This window comes from Scleropages formosus, chromosome 10 (genome assembly GCF_900964775.1).
Source record: "Scleropages formosus chromosome 10, fSclFor1.1, whole genome shotgun sequence".
Lineage (NCBI taxonomy): Eukaryota > Metazoa > Chordata > Actinopteri > Osteoglossiformes > Osteoglossidae > Scleropages > Scleropages formosus.
The window spans coordinates 31561957-31578614 of record NC_041815.1 but is presented as its reverse complement, the minus strand read 5'-3'; the positions used below and the strand labels follow the sequence as shown (position 1 = coordinate 31578614).

The 16658-nt window shown below is 60.1% G+C and overlaps 1 protein-coding gene across 1 annotated transcript in view; it reads right to left on the bottom strand.

The window, feature by feature from the left end:
• Positions 1-16658, bottom strand: part of arhgef17 (Rho guanine nucleotide exchange factor (GEF) 17) — a 34727-nt gene that overhangs the window by 13360 nt on the left and 4709 nt on the right. The window lies entirely within an intron of this gene.

The following is a 16658-nucleotide window of genomic DNA, read 5'->3' as shown; positions in this document are numbered from 1 at the left end:
GCCGCAGCCGTTGGCTAGCGTTAACCCCGGCCGCCGCGTTCGCGCGAGAGCGAGGAGCGCCTCCTCCGGCTCAGCGACTCGGCTCACCTTCACGGTTACCTTCGCGGAGGACTCACCGACGCCTGCAGCGTGACACTGTGACAAGGTGACAGCAGGCCTCGCCACCAGGGGGCTCCGGTGAGCCCCGAGAGGGAACCGAGTGGGAAGACGGTGAGAACAAAGGCCTGGAGGTGACTCGCTGCAGTCCGACATCGTGAGGCCCGAGAGGGTGTTTCCTCCTTGCTGCAACACACACACACACACACACACAGAAAGGAGACCTTTCCCATCGCTGGACTTTTACCGTAAAAAGGGCCTTTCGCGGGGGGTAAAGGAGAAGAGGAACGCACTCGGCACGGAACGACACCGCCGTCATCTGACCGCTGTGGAATGCGCCCCGAACTGAGAGCTGCGGTTGACATCACTCAGTTGAACCAGAATATTAGTTTGGCAGCTGCGAGCTCTCCGTACCTGAGTGTGAGCGACACCTCCACACGCACGGAGCTGCCCCCTCCCTCTCTCGCTGCCAACGTCACCTGGAGCTACAGCAGGAATATCTGCTGCCATCCGGTCAGCGTGAGCGCAGGGGGCGACCGCCCTCCTGCGGGCCTCCTACCACACGCTGCCCGTCAGGCTGCAAACGGTCGCGGCCCATCGCGGGGACGCCGTACGGTCGCCAGACAGGGCGAGCGAGCGAGTCGTCCCGGAGATGCGATTTACGGCGAGCGGTCGGGAGCCGCTGGCCCTCGGAGCCAGTTCCCAGGAAGCGCCGCGGCGCAGAGATCCGTCGGCCTCCACGTAAGCAGGGTGGCCGGCGACGCTTCGAGGCCCGACTCGTGGGCGGAAATTCCTGCCGCGGCTTCCTGTCCCGCACACGAGAAACAGGCCTCTGTTTTGGGGACGTACGTTCGCCACGGGGAGGAACGACGGGGGAATTTCTCGTCACGGGGGGCGGGAGACCGCCTGGACTCTCAGCGTAATAAAGGGCTTCTGTGCGGCCCCACAAGGACGCGTTCGTCTAGAAGTGGAACGTAACCGTTAGCGGTCACATTGCTCTACGACCAACAAATTCCCGTTAAGCGCTTGACAGATGAGCGACCGAATCGCAAACGGTTCCAGGTCCAATTTCCACTAATTGCGCCACTAACAGGCTTTTAACGAGCGACAATAAACCGACTTCTCTCTCGCTCTGCTGCCAAAACCCACTTATTGGCTTTAGGCTCCGAGTCGTGCCGAAGCCGCGGGAGCCGCGGGGTCTTTCCGAACAGCGTCGAGCAGCCGATCGTCAGCGCTCGTGCCTCCCCGCCCCCCCCGCGCACGCAGCTCCGGGCCTCTGTGGGAGGGGCGTGCGGTCGCTGCCCCCGGGGAATCGCGGAGCCCCACTAGGCGGAAGCGTTCTGGCGCCGAGGCCACATCCGCACGCGGACCCTCGGCCGGGTCCCGGAGTTCAGCGCCCGATCGTCGCCGTCGCCGTGACGACGACGCGCCGCATGGGGCGCGCGAAGGACAGACGCGCCGCACGCGGGCTCTCCGAAGCACACGCACAGGAGATGCGTGGCTCTGTGCACGACGGCGCTTCGGTTCTCATGGCGACACATTAAAAACCGCCTGTGGGTTCAAGCGAGGCGGCAGGAGAGGTGCGACAGCAGCACCTTCGAAGCTGAAGGCGGCGGAGAGGCGGCGGAGAGGCGGCGCGGAGCCCTCGCGTGGCACGCGTGAGCAGGGAGACGCTGCCCCCCTCCACGGAGACGAACGGCACGCCACCTCGGTCGCATGTCGGTCACCAGTCGGTCACCTGTCGGCTGGCCCACTGCAAACCCAAACCCCTCTCCCCGGGGCACAACGGTGGGCGGAGTGGATCTCGTATCTCATAGCGTCCCGGAGCTGCGGTGCCTGGCGAGACGCGGGAGGCGAGCAGAGGCGCTTTTGGAGGACGGGGGAAGGGCGGCAATGGGGAGGGAGGGAGGGGGCGGGTGTGCGCGCACCTGGATGGTGTCACTTTCCAGCTGCACTCAGCTGTGGAGGAGATTCCAATGAATCACATGAATACTTGAGAAAAACACACATCACACACGCACGCACCTGGCAGCAGGGGGAGGGGCTCGAGACATACCCGTAGCGCGGCTCCACCTCCCACAAAATCACCACGATGACCCGAGAAACGTTTCGCCCCCGAGCCCACGATTCAGGCGGAGGAGGGAACACGAGAGCCGGGACGCCGGCGGAGACACGAAGGTTTATTTACAGCGGAAATGCACTTTGTGGCTTTTTCAAAAACGATGTTTCTGCGCGCGGCGCGGGAAGCGGGAGCCGCGTTCGCCACGAGCCGAGAGGGGGCGGCGAAGAGCGCCAAGTCGGGACAGGTGCGCGGTACAGGAGCGCCTCCGTTGGATGGGACGCGTCGCCAACAACGAGCGCCGGACAGGTTTTTCTTTACGGTCATTTTAGTTTCCAACTTTGATCCACAGCTTTCGCTCGTTCGCTCCTTCGTTCAAGATAAAAAAAAAAAAAAAAAAAAGCTTTTCTACTTTTAATTTCCTACAGCTTTGCCTGAGAACAACACACAGGATGCTCTCTGTGGGTACACACACATCTCCTCTCCCACTTGTGTGCGCGTGTGCACGTCTCATGCTTTCCCTGCGCCGCGAACACGGTTCTGAACAAACACTGGCCTCCCGCCGTTCACCTGGGCTCCTCCTTGGGACACGGACGCACCCCTCCCCCCCCCCGACATTCACAGAGTCATCCGGAGACGGGTTCGGAGTTTGGAAGAAACGGTTACTCGACAGGAGACAAAGGAGCCTCCGAGGTCAAGGTTCGGAGGCTGCGCTGCTCCCCCGGCCGCATTCTTGGGCCGCAGGACGGCTCCGGCGCGGCGCTGCCCTGCCCTGCCATTGGACGACCCGTTGCTACGTGACACCGGTTGCCACAGAAACACGGTAATGGAATTCAGCGCGAGTGCGGCTGGAGGGGCCAAACTGCGGCGCCGTCCAGAGCGCGCCGAGAATTTAATTATTGAAACAAACAAGAGTTTATGTAAGGAACAGCAGGAATATTCATGTGCCCTTGCTCCTGATGCAGGGGGGGCCTTTGGGCCGGGTCCTCTCGTACACACACACACACACACACACACACACACACAGAGTTTCTGGACAGTGTCGTTTCACCACAGAGGACTCCTCGTTGCGCCAGGGGAGGGTACAAAGGGCTCTGGTTCCACGCCGATGGACCAGCAGAGCACGGCAGGCCTGTGACGAGAGGACCGAGCCGTTTCCCACGAGCACCGCGGGTGGCGGTGAGCACATCGAAGCCCATCATGAGGCTAGGAGCAAATCGCAGCCCATGCACAGAGCGGTGTGTATGAGCGCGCGTCCCTCGCCGCTGCCACCGCCGTTCGGCGAACTGGCTACTGGACACGTGAGCCCCGCACACGAGCGCCGAGACGGCCGCGGACACGCTCCCGGCGGCTGCCGCTCTGCGCGCGGACGCGTTCCGGGTTTAGGACCCCGGCTCCCCACCGAGGAGCGACGCCCCGCTAGCGCGCCGCTGACACGAAAGCGGCCGGCAATCCGCGAAGAGTACGAGGAGCACGAGGACCTCCCGTCTCGGACCGTCCGCCCCATTCCCATCCAGAAAAGGCCTCGGTCCACCGCGCTCCGCACCACCCTTTCTCCACCTTTGCTTCCGGACCCGAAGCGGTCGGCCAAGGCCGTGCCGGACCGGGCGCTACCGAGCGTAACCGTCGCGCCCGAACCAGAACTGACGTGCGGCAGCGGGCTCCAGACGAGCGCGGCGCAGGCACCGTTTGCGGACGACGGGCGGGACCGGCGATGCGACAACGCAGCCTTTGCCTCGGTGACATTTGGAGGAGCGTTTTTCTGCCCAAAAGGTCCCCGGTACAAAGAGCTGCCCTTTCTTTGCGGCCCCCCTCAGAGCACACCTCCCCCTTGATGTCGCCCATGTCCTGTTGTCATCAAGAGCAGCTCCATCCAGAGGGGCGGAAGGTCACGGGGACCGCCGAGGGCGCGGGAAGCGCGCCGGCCTGCCGACGGGCCTCTCGACGGCGCGGCTCCGCCGGGCCGCCGATGCCGCTGGTGGCGAAGCGCGGTGCCGGCACACCCGTACGCCGAGGGTTTTTTTTTTCCTTTTTTTCTTTATTTCTCCCACTTATTCCGTTTCAACTCGCTAGCAGGAGCGTAGTCCACAAACACACCCTCCGCTCACGGCCGAGCCGGGAAACTCCTGGCTCGCAGAGGTATTCCTGTACTCTGATTTACTTCTATTTGCCTTCTATTACTAATACTAACCCTGTCGGGGCTGAGTGTGCCTGCTGCCCTGTCCCATGGTCCTTTACCACATTATAGGGGCAGCTCTGGCTTGTCAAGTGATTGCAGAGCAGAAGGGGCACTTGCAGCGAGAGGCTTTGCAAAGTGTTTTTGTTTTTATTTATTTACTTGTTTATTTATTTATTTAACTTAGGTCTGCTGTTGGAACCATTGTCTTTAGGTGAGAGAAGACGCAGCGTCACGGAGACGGGGATCACGCTGTCTCTGCTTCCGGGGGAGGACCGGGTCAGAGAGCCCTGACCGATCGGTGGTGCCAGAAGGTTCCAGAAGACTCGTGCCACTCTTTAAATCCCAATTAGGTGGCTTTCCAAGGCAACCGAACATCCAGCACAGGCAGACGTGAGTAAACCAGGCCAGCGTTCCTCACCTCACGTTGTGGAGCTGTAAATGTGAGGGGCAGGTTGTCAATTTTTACACACAGTGTGTGGCTGTGAGGTACAATCAGTCCCGAGAGCCCAAGAGGAGCGCCGTGCTCCCCCACCGCATCAGAGTGTCCCTCAGAGCTGCTAAATCCTTCCCACTTTGAAAAAGGGTCTCGAACCCATCTCTTTGAGAGCCACTTCTCTCCTGATCTTCTGACAGCTCCATCAATGAATCCAACATCACGTGCTGTGATTATCTATGTATTTGCTATTTGAATGTCACTCCTATAGGAGCTACTGGAGGGATGTGGGATGTGACCCGACATCGTGGTGGTGTCACAGAGACCAGCTATGTCCAAAGCTGCTTGTGTGTTGATGATGAGCACTGAACATGTCTTTGGGGAGAAGTGTGAAAAAGGAAAATGGAAATGTCACCACCAGCTCCACTCACCAAAGTCCACCGGCGGTACAGAACCGCTGCTCCTCTTTGCTCTTTGGAGAGACCGGATTCCTCTGGGACGCAAAGCACCTCCAGATGACCCCTGTGACGGCGTGCCGTGCGAGCGCCACGCTTATTGAGGCCTTGCGCTGGAACGACTTTCTCGTCCCATCACCTCACCGTCCGTCCCCTCCCTGCGAGACGCGGACGTTCTGCTCTCGGGCAGTTCGGGAGCTCGGCCGCGAGTCGGGCGGCTGGAACCGGCCAATGAGAAATGGGGCTCCCGGAGCGCGGGTCGTACGCCAGCCAGAGCAGAGCGCTGTCAACGCGTGCGGACACGTCTCGCACTAGGGACGTTCGGCTCCGGGTCCAACATCAACGGCGCCGCCTCGGGCCACGTCGCCCCGATTCGGCTCACCGGCAAGGGTCCACGGGCCGTTACGGCGCTGGCGTACACTCCCTGCCCTCGAACGCTCGCGCAGTTCCCTTGCGAGCGGTTCGCAGAACACGCACTCGCTACGGAAAGGGCAGCTAAAAATAAGGGCCATCACAGCGTCTCATTTAAGACGTGGTGCCGAAGGTGCAGAGCCAAGGCCTCTGGGCGCGAGCTGCTCTTTCGGAGAAGTCCGCACTAATGGAGTGTTTCAGATGGAGAGCGAGGCGCGCGCAGCTTCTTTCTCCAGGCAGAGCCGTCCTTGGAGTTCTCGCACCCGTCCCTCGAAAACATCTCATTAAATCCGAACACCATCTACTTGCGGCAGAGCGAGAGAGAGCCGTCGCTCGTGCCCAGAAGCCTCTTTCCTCCAACCGCGAGAGATTTGCGAGGCTCGTCCGGGTTCGAGGCCCCGCTGCTCTCGCGGCCACCGTCGGGGTCTCCCTCCATCTCTGCCTGCCTGCCCCCCGTGGAAAGCGTCAGACCGCGTCCTTCGACCGCGCAGACCCTCCTCACCTGGACCGCGACGGGCAAAGGGCCGAGAGTCTGCCGAGGACCGCACCGAGACGCGCCGCCGCGCTCCTTCACCAAATATGGAAGGGTCTTCGGGCCTCAGGCTCCGCGCTCCCAGCAATTACATCACGGCCTCGGGCCCCTCAGCCCCCCCAGCGCGCGGTGGACGCGCGCCAGGCCGAGCGGCGGCCCGCGTTGCAAAGCGACCGGAACCGCAGCGAACCGGGAAAGGGGAAAGCAGGCCTTGGACACGGCGCTGCAGCGCACTGACACCACACACGCAGACTGCGAGTCAATCAGGGGACGAGCCAAAGTCCTGTCCTAAAACGCAGCGCTGGGGGAAAGTGACGGACAGCGTGGACAGTGTCCCTGCGAGAGTCCGAAGCCACGCGGCTCTCGGAGGCTCGTCCCTCGTGTGGGACTCGCCCCAATTAGGAGGCACGAGTACGAAATGAGCCGTCGCTCGGCCGTGGCAGGCGGAGCCGCTTTTCGGTCATTTCCCTGCAATGACTGGGTGGGACGTGTCTCCACGACACGCTTTCGGCGCCACCGTCAAGAACGCGGGACGGATGGGAACTCTGAAGAGGAGAAGCCAAGCGAGCCGCAGGGAAGAGAGAAGGAGGCGGGATTCGAGGCCTTGCGAGGAGACGTTCTCACAGGCTCTCGGGAGCACGGGCTTGTTTTCTCGGACCGAGCGCAATTCCCATGGTCGTACCACGCAGCCGCCTATTTATAGCAACTCGCAGCCGCTCCTAAACTGCGCCGTTCCCTCCAAAATTCCTTAACCATCGTTCACCATGGTAACCGAGGAATAAATAGGAGGAGACCACAGCCCGTATCTTTATATGGAAGCACCCGAGCGGCAGCTGCTGCCTGTGAGAGGAACCCCAGAGCGCCTCCCGTGGCGGCGAGCGGGTGGAGGAGCGCAAACGGTGCTGCCCGGCACGGACGGCACGCAGCAGCAGCAGCAGCAGCAGCAGCAGCAGCAGGCTCCCGCCTCGTGCCGCTTTACGCTTGGGCGTCTCGTTCGCGATCCCTGTGCCGCTTTTGGCTGGGAAACATCCAGGTATCCCTGGCACACGGGGACGGGGGGCGGAGGTGCACCGAGAAAAATAAATGCGGAAGCGACGGCGGCGCGGCGCACCAACCTGCGCCCGGTGACAACGCCCTCGGGGTTAGGGAGCGCCACGCGGGTCTCGCCTCGGCAGCGTTACCCCCCCCACGAGGCATCATTTATTAACCGGCGAAGCGGTGCCTTCTCAGCAGGGGGCCAAAAAGTCAAACTGCACCCCCCCCCAGCCGTATTTAATCCACTAATCAAACAAAAGGAGGCTTTGCACCCCCCACATCCTTGTTAATGAAGCAAACTCTGTCCGGCAAAGGTCAAAGGTGGCGCCGCTGCCAGCGACTGGAGCGACGTGGCGTTACGCTTCCTGTGCCGCGTTGCTCATTCAGCGCACCTGTACCGTGCCGTGCCGTGCCGACACCCCCACCCGCTCCGTGTCCCCCGCGCGGCCCTTCCGCGTGCTGCAGCCGCTTGGTCCCACCGCCAACTGCAACTTTGTCTTTTATGGAAAGGCGGCGGCGGAGGCAAAATGAGGAACACGTGTCGGCTTCAGGACGAGCAGGAATTCAGGGGGTAAAAATATCGTGCGATTAATGGACAGGATCTACCGTTACATTTATTCATTTATGTGACACTTTCCTTCACAGCGACTTACACCGTTAAGCTACTTACAGTTATTTACCCATTTTTACAGCTGGGTCATTTGGCTGGAGTAATTCGGGGTAAGTACCTCACTCGAGGGTACTACACCTGGCGATGGGATTCAAACCTGAAACCTCTGGGTCCGAAGGCAGCGGCTCCAAGCACTATGGTACCAGCTGTCCTTACGGATGAGTGCGGTGACCTGGAAGAAGGGTCCGCGAGCAACAGCTGTCTGGCCGCAGCTATGGCGTGGTGTGTGCGCGTGTGTGCGTGCGCGTGTGTGCGTGCCTGCGCTTTCCACAAGAACAGCAAGCACTAAAATGCACTTTAGAAAAAACCGTTTCGGACAGCACGGTCGACGAGTCCTACAGCCTGATCTCCGAGCGTGGAACCTGCGCGCTCTTCTTGGAAACTGGAAACGCTGTTCTTCTCCTCCAGTTAATGGTCAATGCCTTTGAAAAAATGTTTGCTCTCTCTGGTAAACGTTGTCATCACCTCGAGAGGAGCTGCGCCACCCGTGAGCGCTCTGCTGCCGGGCTCCGCCCGCCCCATCGACACGGTACAGCCGATGGACGTTTACGGTCCCGGACCGGGGAGGAACACCGGGGGCCTCGCTGCTTTCCCACCTCCTCGCGGCGCTCATATTTCGCGGAACACGACACCGCTGACGTCACCCGACTCCTTGACCCCAAAGTAGCACAAAGCAAGCGACTCGCAAACGTTCCCATGGTGCGACGGCCGGACTCGGCGGACGTGCGGCGACCCCGCGGACGGGTCCGGTGTGCAGCGTCGCCCCTCCCCGCCCGCCCGCCCGGTCGGTCTTCGCATAATTATGGGTTCCGCTACAGCGGGGCCACAGACACCAAGTCACTGGGCGTGTAGAGAGCACCAAAGTGATAAAATCTGGGCCTCTAAATATAGAGTGTGGCTCCGAGTGGTGGGGGGCGGGGGGCGGCACAAGAGGGAGAGACACAACCCGCAACATCCTCTGTTATTGCAGCTGCTCCTGTTTGAAGGGACTTGAGGAAGAACAGGAAGAGGGAAGAGACTCGAAGAGAGCGAGACGGGGGCGTGCGGGTGGGGGAAGGAGAGAAGTCACAAGTCAGAGCGAAGAACCGCGACTCCCCTGAGGGAGGGAGGGCGAAACGGAAACAGCGCAGGTCCAAGTGGCTCGGGGCCATTTCCCAGCTCCTCCGCGGAGAGCCGAGCTCCTTTTCCCATCCGGCAGGAGCCAGAGCAGGTCATCATCGGTAATAAGCAGCGCAAGCAAAAGGGGGGGGGTGTGCGGAAGGCGGAGGAACTCCGCCGAAGTGAAGCGAACAAGTGGAGAAGGGGACCGCCGGTGGCGCCGGGGTGCGGAGGAGGGGAGCGCGTGAGCGCGGGTCCGAGCCGAGCCGAGCCGAGCCGCAACGCATCGCCGAAAGCGGCCGGCAAGACAAAACGGCACAACGGGTAGAGCCAGAGGGTCAGTTAGGGCCATACCATTCATCCAAAGGCACCGGCACAGAGTGGGAACAACGCGCTGAAGTTACCAGCAGCACGCTGGTGTAAACATAGCTGAAGGACGCCAAAAGCGGCACAGTGACACACACTCACTCACACACACACAGGTCAGAGCAGAACCCACCGAGGAGGAACCCGTCCTGGGTTTGGCGTGCTGGCCGTCCTCTCGCGGCTCTGTTCGGCAGAAGGGCCTCCGACGAGTCCAGGCCATCGCACCGCAGAGAAACGGCACCGACACTGAGCAAGGGCGCGCCGCAGCCCCAGCGGGACCCTCTCCACAAAGAGCCTGCTCAAGTCCACCCACGGCCTCCAGGCCGCGCTCCGATCCGTGCCCGAGGCCCCGAGGCCGCCACACAGGGCACATTGTGTGCGAGCGAAGCGCGGGGGGGAGGGGGACATGACGACGGCACCGGTTCGGTCCACCAGCGCACGGGCTTCGCGGTTCTGCGCTTCTTCTTCGGTGCTTCCTGGTGCGCCGAAAGGCCGAGTGCCTCAACAGGAAGTGAACCAAGAGTCGTTGACAGAGTGGACCGAGCGGAGCAGGAGCTATAGGGAGAGCGAGGGGTCGTTTCAGAAGAAACGGGGCATGAGGATGGCAGAGAAGCAGCGTCGCGTATGGACGCACACGGACACACACACACACACACACACACACAGAGTATGTCCTTCCTCGAGGAACTGCACAAAGCACCGTCTTGCTGACGCTCTCTGAGACGAGGACAGGACGCCGCCGCCCTGTAATTTGGCGGGGCGGTTTCTTGTGCGACGGCTGCGCCGGCGATCGGCTGGCGGAGGAAGAACACGTCAGTAAACTAGGGTAAAGAAGCCACGAGGTTTGCCGATGCCAACATCCCAGAGGGCCTGGTGTGCTGTGAGGGGAAAGTGGAGAGCGGACAAAAACGGGGGACCTTTTCTGCCGCAACCCAGCACCCCCGTGTGATCACGTGATCATCGGCACAGGCTGACCACACACAGGAAACGGTCCTTACGCACTGTTGGGGGTCTTCCGGCAGAGCGGGGCGGTGGGGTCTGGCAGTCACAGAAAGCCTTGGGTCGGGATAGGGTACATGAATACGTTTACATGTGACTTATATTACATTTCCACGAAGATGTACTGCTTCTTTTTTCCTCGGCCAGTGGCAATGAGGACATCCCGCCACACGCACGCACGCACACACACACGCACTGCACAACACTCCACAACTCCTCCATGCTCCCCCAGCTCCCAAGTCTCTCCGTTGCTGCAGTGAGGACAGTAGGGTGGGACAGGGGGCGGGGCAGGGGGCGGGGTTTGGAAAAAGGGGCCGGCCATGTGTGCGGAAGCCCCTCCCTCGCCCAGCTCGCGTGCGGAACGGCCCACGCTGGGGCACCGCCAGGGCTACCATGGGAAACGAGGACTTGCGTGTCACCCGGCGGCCCCGTTCTCATGCTGGGGGACCGGGGCCACTTCCCAAGAATCTCCTCCCGTCCCGTCCCATCTTGTGACGCACGGGACGCGAGACACCCCTTTCGTTCCCCCTCGCTAAACGACAGCTATGAGTTCTAGTTTTGGTACTAATATTACTTCCACACTTTGGCTGCACTTTAACGTGGTGCATAACCCCGATTAAATATACGAACGGGAACGCGTTTTTAGTCGTTTCAGGATGAAAGTCAGCGAAATTTCTACAAACGGCATCAGATTTGATCGTTAGAAACGTCGTTTGCTGGTGCCCTTACGGCAGTTTCCACGGTAACCGACCAAGAACAGCGAGAGGAATTAAGGGGAAGTTCCAGAGAAGCAGGTTTACAGAGAGAATGGGAGTCGGTGTCACATGGCTGCGCGCCCACGCGGCTCCTCTTACAAAACGGCCGTCCGTCCGTCCGTCAACAGAGCGCACGGTGCAGGAGAGAGAAACGGGGGCGCCGCCTGTCTTCGGTTTGTCGAGAAACCCCGCAAAGGGCACCTTGATCGAACCCCTGCCTTCTCCAGGTAACACCAACATTTCGCCCGCGCCACGTCACGGGCCGCCCCCACCGAGACCTTCGCGTCACAGGCCACGCTGACCGACGCTCCCACCCAAACCGGGGAATCCGTTAACGCTGACCTGTTGTTCCGGCGAAAGTCGTCGTCGTTTCCTTTCGACGACGGCGACGGCGACGCCTTTGAGCCCCCCCGCGCGGCTTCCTCGAGCACAACGCGCAGCCCGGCGCCGCGGTTCGAAGGCCCGCGTGACACGATGACCAGAGTGCAAGTAAGAAGAAAAAGGTGCGATGCAAGAGACTTTTAAGCGGCGGCGCCGTGAGCGTCGTGGACAACAGGTGCTTCGCTTTTCTGCAAAGCAGGTGCAGGTCACCGAGGTGAACGTTACCGTACTGTCGGCAACAAGAAGACGCTTTGGCCGCGATCCTACCCCGCTGGTCACAATGAAATTTCCCCGGGCAAACAGAAGGTCGGAACTGGAAAAGGTCAAAATAACGAGGCTGCGGTCGTCGCCCTGCGATCGGTCCCGGCTTCTGCGGGAGCGCCGCGATTAAGGTGCTTCCCCCTCGAGCTGACGGAGCAAAAAGTAGCCTGCTCCACAAACAGAAATCTCTGCAAGCAGCTGAAGAAAGGAAGTAAGTGAAGCAAATGACTTTTTTTTTTATGCAATTTAAATGCCTCCCGTTTGCGAAGCTGGACACGGTACCGATGATGTACGGCGTGTATCCCAAAGCGGGAAACGCACAGCGGATTTCGCTCTCCTCCATCGTCACAGAGCTGAGAGGAAGGAACGCGGCGACGTGTCCGTTTGCCTTTGCGAGCAGAGCTTCCGGCGTAATTCGCCCTCGATCCCGGGCCCTTTCGTGGACGGCGAGCGGCGTGCATTCCAATGCCGCTTAAGGAAGAATATGCTGGCGGAGGGATGGGACCGGAAAAAACAGGAAGAAGAAAGAAGCGGAAAGCACAAGGAGCTCTATGGCAGCAGGCAGGGATTCGTTACGTCTGGACCGGGTTCGATTAGGGCCCGCCGTGTCTCAGAGAGCGAGAGAGAGAGAAAAACAAACAGGAGTGACGTGACGAGAAAAGAACTTCACTTTTCATGACATCATAGCGAATTCAGATCTGTGTTACTGCAAGAGTCTCTGTAGAGCTGTCCTCGAGCTCGACACCGAGGGCCAGCGTCTCCTCTCTCTCTTTCTCAGACACACACACACACACACGGAGCCAGAACTCTCTCCTGGAACGAAAAAGCATGAAAGCACACACTAAGGAGCAGAAGGATCTGGTCCCACGGTCCAGCATCTAAGGTGTCCAGGTCCACAGTGCGGGGGGGGGGGGGGGGGGACACGGGGGTGAAGACAGGACCATTAGAGGACATCACAGAGCTGAGGACCCTTTGTTCCCCCAGGAGAGTTCAACACCATTATGTAAGGAGGGGCGCAGGACGGGGGACGAGGGGTGGCGGCCACATTCCTGCAGCTCATTAAAGTGAAAACAACTGCGAGCGCAACCCAAACCCCCCCCCCCGGCCGCATGCTTGCCGTCACCGCCGTCAGCCCTGTGCTCGTACCTGATCTCTGGGCTGAGAGCCTCAAGGAGATGACTTCACCTCGCTGCTATGCTGCTATGCCTCCCATGAGGAGGCGTCTCTGACGGGCGCTGTGGGGGGAGGGGGTGCAGGAGCACAGAGCAGAACGGCGTCCCGCTCGACCCCGGGAAAAAGTAAAGTCTGCTGGAAAACCTGACCACAGCGAGCGGGAGCAAAGGAGAGGAGAAGGACCTCCGAGTCGGCGAGGGACGCGCACACACACACACACACACGGACCCGAGATGTTATGCTGCTTTGGCGGAAAGCGTCCGCCAAATGAATGAACGTACATGTATTCGTGGGTTTGCTCCACATGCCGCTTATGGTCATGAACGACTGCGTTTTTGCTGCTCGGACCACCGTCGCGGCCCAATTCCGTACCGCTCGCAAACATCCGGTCGTCCCCTCCGACACCTCTGCTGCGCCACCGAAGCCTCTCACCATTACTACCGGCGTTATTTATTACTTTGCCCGACGTCTTCCTACGGAGCAAATTACAGCGTTCGCCACGTACCGTTATTTACCCGTTCATTCGGCAGGCCAACGTTTACCGTGTGCGTCGAGGGTTCGTTCCGCAGGCCCCCCGAACAGAACGAGGCCTTGCGGCAGGAGCGAGAACCCGGGGTCACCCACGGAGCGCGAGGTAGCCTGCCGTTCCCGGGGATGCGACGTCAGCCTGCCGCACGCGTTACTGCTCAGACCTCCGATCTACAAAGAGAGGAGCGGCGGGTTCCGGGAGCCGTCGAAACAAAGCTCCTTCCCCTGCCGTCACCGCCACGCGCCCCGCTTCGCGCCACGTACCGAACTCTCCGAGAAGCTTCCGGACACCGTCGCGGCATTCAAAGAGGGTGAGGGGAGACGGCGCGAACCCTTCTCGAGAACACGAGCAAAAGGATGGAGTGCGGAGCAGCTTGACCTTTGACCTCTTCCCTAACCCCAGGCTCAGGTCACGGCCTCGCTCACGCGCGCACAGCCTTCCCTCCCGTGTGCGAACGGGGGTACGAGCCGCTTTGGCCAACAGCTCGTCTCTTGTTCATGGAGCACCGCTGCGCTTTGTCACTCTGCGAAAAACCATGTTTACGTTTTACCGTGTTTACGTCCACACAAACGCATGGCTGTGGATGCCGTCAACGGTGTCTGCCGAGAGAGGTGTCAGCACTTGGCCGCTACGGTACGGAACCGCACCGTACCGCACCACACCGTGCCACACCACACTGCACCACACCGGACCATGCTGCACTATGCCGCACCACACCGCACTGCACCGCAATGCACCACACCGTACCGTGCTGTACCACACTGGACCATACTACACTGTACCGCACCACACCACGACGCATCACACCGGACCATACTGCACTGTGCCGCACCACACTGCACCATACCACACCATACCATACCGCACCACACCGGACCATACTGCACTGTGCCACACCACACCGCACTGTACCACACTATACCAGACTACACCACACCGGACCACACTACACTGTGCCGCGCCGCACCGCACCGCACCACATCGCACCGCAATGCACCACACCGTACTGCACCACGCTGCACCACACCGGACCATACTGCACTGTTGGCGCACGACACCGCACCGCACTCGTTCCGCATTTGCCGAAGAGCAGGCGGACGGGACGCTGGATTTTATCAAACGCATAGTAACCACAACAACTTCCTGTTGCTACACGCCCACTTCCTCTCGGGACGGCGTGCACAGTGTCGGTGTGTCATAAGCGCCGTGGCCACGAGCGCTTCCAGGCAGCCAGAGGACCACCGCTTAGCAACGCACATACGGAGAGTGTGGAGGCAAGTTAAGAAGCTGCGAAACGCGGTGCGGAACACGGTGACTGGCTCCTCGTGCAGCGGCAATCGAGGAAATGAAAACACAAACCACTTCCACGTTGTTTTTAATGGCATTTCCTTCACTTATCCGCTGCCAGAAATATATGTGCGCGCGTGTGTGTGTGTGTGTGTGTGTGTGTGTGTGTGTATGTGCGCGCGCGCAGCAGAGAGTAAGCATAAAACCCACTTTTACCCTCCAGGGAAACAGAGGTATAAGAGTAAAAGGTAGGAGTGCGGAACCACCTGCGCTCAACTTCACTGCATGGTATTCAGCAGTCGTGCACGCACGCACGCACGCACGCACGCACACACACACACACACACACACACACACACACACACACACACACAATCAATAATGCAGAGCAATGTGTCGCGAAACGGTCAGCAGTCGGCAGGAGCTCCCAAGAGCAATATTTCCCTGTCAGTTATTTTCTTTGTTTTTAATGGCACTCAAAGTTAATAAAACATTTCAAATTAAAAGTATTACATTTACTCACTTAGCTGCTCTTCACCACCACTTACACCGTTACGCTACTTACAGTTATTTGCCCATTTATGCAGCTGCGTCATTTTTACTGGAGCAAGTCAGGGCAAGTACCTTACTCAAGGGGACCGCAGCCAGAGACGGGATTCGAACGCATAACCTTCGGGTCCTAAGGCAGCGGCGCTAACCACTACGCTACCGGCCGCCCCTACGTTAGCAGCACGGCGTAGGAGGAGCTGCACACTCCACATAAGGAGCAATTTTTCTATTGCTAAAAGTTAAAGAGTGTGTGATGCTTATGGACTGGGGGGGGGGGGGGTGTCATTAGTCACTGATCGAGTGTCTCTCACACACACACACACACACTGCCACACGTAACTGTGTTTTTCTCAAGGCCCCCATTATTCACAGTAGTGACGTGGTACAAACCTGGGTTCGTACCCTTCGCTCCAGCTTCTGGAAGGTTCACGTTAATAACTGTGCGATTCCATGGCTCAGGAGGGAGAACCAGGACCGCCGTCTCCGCTCGTGGCGGCAGGAGGGAGGGAGGGAGGGAGCCCCCCCCAACCCCACCCCAGGGCTTCATAAACAAGGTGCACATGTAGTACATTTCCCAGGGTGTGTGTTATTTAACCCCTCGGTAACAGTGTTCCCAATTTCACAAACAAGAGCCTTTCAGGAAAACACACACACACACACGCACGCACAAATGTTGTCGGCTGGGTTAGCGCCTTGGCTGCCCTGCCGTAAAAAGGGAGCCTGCGAACCATCAGGGTGTCGGCGCGGGACCGAGCTGCGCTCAAGTGGGAAACGCAACAGCTGCACCATGTCGGAAAAGAGCTTCACTCCCATCACAACAATCGCAGCGAGCGCCCGTGCGTCGGCGAGCGTGTGTGTCTGTGCGCGTCGGCGAGCGTGTGTGTCTGTGCGTGTGTGCGCATTTCAGCGAATGACACAAAGCGTGACTGACTAGCTACATACTCTGTTGCTCTTTAAAGACAGGAAGTGCTCGGCTGCCTTTCGAACCCAGTGCCGAACGCCAGCCCCGGGCCCCCCTCCGGCCGAAGGCCTCCGCTCTCCCCGCTGTCGCTAACGCGCTCCCGCGGGACGCCTCTTGGGGTCGAGCCCCCCCGGCACAGGCCGTCGGACTCGCTCTCGGCTCGCTCTCTCTTCCCTGTCGATCCCGGGTTCGAGTCGGGCTCCGCCGAACTCCACGGAAACACCGACGCGGAGAGCAGGAAGTGCGGCCTGAGCGCCGGCGCCAGGAGTCCGACGAACAGGGAACGGAGCAGCCACCTGTACGACCGCGTACGGCGTTCCCAGAGCAGGGGAGGGCGGAGCGTCGAACGGATGACCGCATGACCCGTGCACGGTCGCACGGTGCGTGCGTTTCGGCCTCTGACTTCGCACGAAACGAAACCTAGTGGGT